Source organism: Neovison vison, chromosome 5 (genome assembly GCF_020171115.1).
Source record: "Neovison vison isolate M4711 chromosome 5, ASM_NN_V1, whole genome shotgun sequence".
Taxonomy (NCBI): domain Eukaryota; kingdom Metazoa; phylum Chordata; class Mammalia; order Carnivora; family Mustelidae; genus Neogale; species Neogale vison.
The window spans coordinates 25,675,249-25,681,631 of record NC_058095.1 but is presented as its reverse complement, the minus strand read 5'-3'; positions in this window follow the sequence as shown (position 1 = coordinate 25,681,631).

The window sequence follows — 6,383 nt, the reverse complement described above, 5'->3', positions numbered from 1 at the left end:
GGTACTAGGTGAGAAGTTGTACCTTAGGTCCAGAAATGTCAGTTCAGTGATCAGCCCTACTGACTTGTTCCCAGGGAGTTCAGCTGGAAGAGTTCTGGGGGCCCACATCTGGGGAAGAGTGAAGAAGAGAGGTCCAGAGTTTGGAAGGTCAGCAGAGGCTCCAGGGACTGCGAGGAGAGGACAGGGGACCAAAGGCTGGAGGGGAGGGAGGTATGGGTAGGGTGGATGGGCAGCTTCCCCAAGACTCTTAAATGCCAGGCATTCCGCTTGCGCATTCCGGGTACATCTGGTATGAATTCCAGGCTGTCTGCCGGCCCCTCCATGTCTGAACTTTGTTCCAAGTTCCAAGCCCCGCCCCCACAGTTCCAACGCATGAATCAGCAGGAAAAGCCGGGCCCTGCAGCATGGCCCAGGGAGGGGGCTGGGGGCGTGGCAGGCTTGAGGGCCTAGAGCTGGGGAGGCTGGGTCTGGGCTGACACTCAGTCCAAGGGCATGGCCCATGCCAGTGTCAGGATCCAAGGCAGTCTTGCCTTGAGACTTCTATACTCAGAGGGTAAGAAAGATTAAAGTGGGGGTGGGAGGTTTTCAAATTACAAAAACCCTCTTGGGGAGGCATGAACTTTGTGGTATCTTCCTTCCCCCAGGTGACCAGTCCAACTCCTTCCCACTCTCCTCTGTCTGAGCCAGCTCTGTTCAGCCCATAGGACTCAAGGGCTGCTTAGAGTCTGTGCCAAGCAGGTGCCCTTGGCTGCAGGGTGGGGTGGGCCCAGGTCACTGACCCTCTGACCAGCTGCTCCATCAACCCTTTGGCATCCTGACAATCCCTAGCCCAGTCTGACAGCCAAGATGACAGGCCAAATGAGTTGGAGAACTAGGGCCGGAGGGAGGTGGGGGCGATAGCCTAGCGAGAGGCCAGAGGGAGGGGCCAAGAGTTGGCCGAGAGGTGGGGAGAGAGGGAGCCCAGTGATGACTAACCCAGGCGCCCCACCCAGCCAGCCGGCTTCCCAGGCGGTCAGGGCCAGGCCTGGGCTAGGGGCCCCACAACCGGACATGCTGGGGGGAGGTGCAGAGGTGACCTTCTCTGGGCCCAAGACGGCCAGTTAGGCTGGGGAGGGGGGGGTTAGAGTTTCCAGGTCCTCCTCCAGCCCGCTTCCCCCACCAACCGCGGTGAAACCCTAACCTTTGGGTTGCATAAGGCCCCCGCACCGCCGCCCCCTACTCCTCTCCCCTCCCCCCTTACATAACATCCCCTGGAGGGAACGAGAGGAGGGGCCGGCCCGCCCAGAGACCCCTTCCCTGCCAGGGCGCTCAATTGGCCCTGACCAGCTGACTGCCTGCAGAGGAAAACTACCTCTCCGCTACCCGCCAGGTCCAAACCTTCCCCAAGCTGGGAGGCCAGTTCTCGTATCCTCTGACCAGGGAGCTCCGAGGTAGCTGCCCCCAGCCCCCTAGCCCCTCGTCTACCTTCTAGCCACTCTGCAAAACCCTCCGCCACGACTGTCGTCCCGGACTCTTTCTTTAAGCCTCCTGCCAAACTACTCCAGCCAGTCCAGGCCCCCTCACCCCCAGAGCTTCCCTGCCCCCGCCGCCCCCTCACCCCTCCCCCGGAAGGGCAGGGTGTGGCCACCAGGACCCTACTTTCCCCTATCACCCCGTTAGCATGGTTCCCTCCAGTGCGGCCGGGGCCCCAGCTCACACCCACCTGGTGCTGGGTGGGGGGGTTGCTGAGGGTAAGGGAGCAAATCAGTGCGTCCGTTCCCCACGGCCCGCGGCGCTGTGTCTTCCCTGCGCCCAGCACACACCGGCTCCAGTCTCCGATCAGCTGGCGGCGTCGTGACGCACAAGCTGCGATTGCACCGCCCAGGGCCAATCACCGCCCACTGCTGGGCAGCGTGACCACACCCACTCGGGGGCGCCAGCACTTCGTCCAGGTCCCGCCTCTCCCGGCGTCTTAGCTCTGATTGGCAAGGAGGCCACCCCTTCGCCTGGTGGAGCTGCGATAGACCACGCCCACCAACTCACAAGCTCGCCAATACATGAAAGGGTGTGGCTGAGGCCTCCGCCTAAGGCCGCTAGCTTTGAGGAGCGCTACGTCAAACCAGAGTCCTAAAGAGCAGAAGGAAGTAAAGGCGTGTGTGTTTGCGGTGCACACTGGTCAATGTAGTTCTCGGTCTGATACCTCGTTCCCACAATCCAGCGCGCTCTGTGAGTTGGCATTTTTAAACTCCTTTCTGAATCCATCCCGGCGAAGTCCTTAAAGGGCTACAGCCCCCCACTCTGGGGAGCCGTGAGTGTTTCTTTTACACTATCCCAAAACGGATTCGCTGACTTCTGCGCATGAGGCGATAGCTCCCTAGGGAAAGATGGAGCAGGCAAAGCAGCAGGAGTGGGTAGAACTGAAGATGGAAATCAGCCTCCGCTTAGCAGGCTCTTCCATTGCATGAGGACTCTTGAGGGCTTTTGGGGAAGGAAAACTGCCCATCTCGCCTAGTGCTAGCTTTCACCGGAGAGAGCTAGTCCTCCCCTTGTGGCGGGCTCTTACTAACCAGGAGGCTTTTCTTGCAGAGTATGTCTCATCCCAATCGTAGTCAGAGCCTCTCAAGCAGCAGACTCCTAACAAAAGATTCATAGTACAGTCTTCACCTGAGGGTAGAAGCAAGACTTGTGGTCAGAAACTAGGGAATGGGTCGTTCCAAAGTATCAACTGGTAAGCAAGCCCATCCTCCGCCTAATGCCCCATTCTGTCCCGCCCTCGAGAAGCCTTTCACTGACTCAGACCTACTTAGAAGGGATTTCAAAGGCAGAGACCAATGAGGAGTCTGGCCCTTCCCCAGGGGCCAATCAGAGCCGAGGGGGGCGGGGAATGGGCAAAACCAAAAGGAACCCAATGACTTGGCAAAAGCTGCTGAACCGCTTATTTAAAGGGACAAGTCGGGGACAAGCGGCAATTTATCACCCACCCGCTTCCCCATCCCCCCACCCAGCCCCCGCCTTCAAAGACGAACGTGTCGGTAGGGATTCATGATTTTCCCATAGCCTCCAAATTGAGTGTGAGGGTAAATAAGCCGGAAGGATGAATCTCGGGTGTGAGATAGTTTCTCTGTACTAAACACCGGCTCCACCAAGTAATTGCTGTGGTTCCTAGGAGCTCCAGAATTCCTGACTCTGCGTTCAGAACCGTGTGCCTTTAAGGAAACTTCCTGCCTTCCTCCCCAGTAACAGCTGATTGTTGGAAAGTGTGACCTCAGGGGACGAATCAGCTGTTACCACATCCTCCTCCATCCTTTTATCCCCCCACCCACCCCCGCGCCTCCGCCCCAACCCTCTCCGGTCCTGAGGGAAGAAAGGAAATGGAACCCCAAATATGGGGAATCTGCTTGTATGTTCTTTACTCTTTCACTCCAAGACTGTCTCCCTCCCCCCACCCCCCCGCAGTCGGCTGGTTAGTTCTTCAGAGGTTCTGAGCTTGGAACGAAAAGTATTTCCTGTCTGCACAGTCAGCTCAGACCTGCCTTCCCAGGTCTAGAAGGAGGCCAGTATAAGGGAAGCCCAGAATGGTGGCTGGCTGGATGTGTGGGTGCTCCAGGAATGGGTGTTGGGGAAGGTCCAAGTGAAGGAACAAACCAAACCTAGAGGAGAGGAATGGCTGTGGAAAGCAAGCCTCCTGGGGTCAGAACCTGCTCTCCAGGCCATGTGCCCCCTACTCCCTACTAGTTGCCCTGTTCCTTCCCAGACAGGGACCCCCTAAGGGGACTCTCTTGACTTTGCCTATTCAGTCCACTTCTAACCTAGGTACCACCTGACCCTTGTTTTATTTACACTCTCACCTTCCACAGCAAGGGTGCTAATGTGGGCTGCAGGTGGAAGGCATTGATTCTAGAAACCAGGGGCTTTGGGAAGTCCTCCAAGAAGGCCCAGGTAAATATTTTACCTCAGCCCTGAGCTAGGAGTCAGGGTTATTCCAGGACAAACTTAGTGTGAAGTCCCAGGACTGACTTGGCAAGGCTGGGAGAAACTGAGCAGGGCCTTGGCCAAGCTTGGAAGAAAGAGAAACCTCACCAGCTGCCCCCATTATCCACTATCCTTATCTTGGAAGTCCTGTCCTCTTCCTTCCCAAGGCCTTTGGGGTAGGCCCATCTCCACTTTGTTCCACTAACTCTCCCTCCCCTCACTCTCCCACCCCATAGGGCGAAAGAAAATGCTTTCAGTCCAGGGTTTCTCAACCTCAGCACTATTGACATTTTGGGCTAGATAATTTCTTGTTGTGGGAACTGTCATTTGTAACATACTTAGCAGCATCCCTGACCCACTAGATGAAATTAGCAACACCTCTACCCTGCAGTTTGGACAACCACAATTGTCTCTGGACATTACCAGATATACCTGGTGGCCTCAATTTCCCCCAGTTGAGAATTACTGAATTAGGCAATTCAGTCTAATTCCAGCCCTTACCAGCTCTGAACTTGAAGATATTCAACATCTCTGCACCTCAATTTCCTCATCGGCAAGAGAGTGAATAATAAATTCACGGTTTATTGTAGGGATTAAAAAAGGATTTTATTTGAAAACACCTAGCACAGTATCTGGCCCACAGTTGCTGCACTAAATGTTAGCTTCCTTCATTTTTCTCCCTGCCAGATCAGCAAGAACTAACCTCACTCAGCATGGGCTAACTGCCTGGGCAGCTGCAGCTTCCCTCCCCGACTATCCAAGCCATGACCTCCAGGAAACTCAATATTGAAGTTGGCAAAAGGGAGTAGCTAATTTGGTCCCAGATTCCCCAAAGCCCAAGGGTGCTTGGGTTGGGATTCCAGGGAGCTATTACAGATTTACAATTGAGCTGTTACAGATCATTACATGGAGATGTGGCCTGCAGATGACCTGCATTAGAATGAACTGGGGTGCTTCTTAAAATTTCAGATTCCTGGGTCTCACCCCAGACTACTGAATCTGAAGTACATCATCAAGTTTGAAAACCACTGTTTTAGACCTCCGATTGGGGAAGGTGTCAGTGCCACCAGAAATCTTAGTGCACCAGTGGCCAGCATTGTAAGGCCATCCTATTCAAGAAAAGAATCCTTAGGTTAGTTAGTTACACTCAAGGTCATTGTTGATTGCAAGCGAAACCACTAGAGGGCAGAGCACACACCGATTTACGGGAAGAAAAAGGGCCTGCTCAGTCTAGGTAAAAGGACCAGAGCAGACCTGGTGGACCCAATTTCATAGGTCCTTAGCAGCAGGCACTACCTTTTATCAAAACCCGTTCTCTGCCTTCAGGTACTCAAACCAAATTTGGGGGTGTACATCGTGCTGAGAAAATAATGCTGTATGGAGTGCAGTGAGCACTGGTTTTAGAATGAGATAGTCTGGGTTTGAATCTTGGCCCTACCACTTCTTTCCTAGGTGACCTTGGGCAAGTTACCTAAGGCAGTTAGTTACCTAAGGGCAAGTTACCTCCTCATCCTAAATGGTTATAAAAATATCTTTTTAAGAAGGTTGTGCTGAGGATTAAACAAAACAATATGCAAAGGGCTTAGCAGGGTGCCTGGCTCTTAATCAGTGCTCCAGGAATGATGGTTGTTAAGTTTTTACTGCCCCAGGTCATGTGACCAAGCACATCAGGGCTTCTGCTGCTTCAAGAAAGAGGATGCAAATGGAATCAGATCACTGCTGATCCGTTTGTTTCCTCTGTAATTGGGACTTTAGTTTTTCTTAAGCGTCTTTATGGATCCCCCAAACCTCTACACCAAACTCCTCCATGAGGCAAAATCTCCTTCTAGAAGAGACTAAAAAAAAAAAAAAAAAACCAACAACAACAAAAAAACAGCCAGTGGTTTTACTGCAATGGCCTATCTGTCCTGCAAATGAGTCAGAACTGAGACCCCTAGAAGTCGTCTGGTTTTGGTACCAGTTCTCTGGTTTCTGCTCCTTGTCCTATGCTGCATTCCCCCATCCATCCCCCACCCCCCAGCCAAGGTAGCAACTGTAAGGCTCTGACCATAGCAGCAGGCTCTGGCACCTCAGAGGCGGATCTTCAACGGGAAGTCTTGGGGGAACATTTCCTCCCAAGAACCACAAGCATCTGGGCCTGGGACACTTCTCTCCCTCTCAGATCGCCCAGAATTTGAAAGAAAGAGAGAGAAAGCCCCAAGAGGGCTGGGGCGCCGGGGAGGGATGCGGTGGGAGGACTCTAGGGCAGAAAATTTGTGAAACAGGTTCCAAGTTTCCATTTTGCCACTTAGGCAAGTCTCTGGTGGAGCTTGGTTACCACTTGTAAAGTATAAACAATATTACTATCTTTTCTACTTCAGGGGTTGTTGTAAAGACCAGATGTAATGTTATTGAAGAAATGTGTTGGAAAACTAAAAGCTGGTTCACTTGGT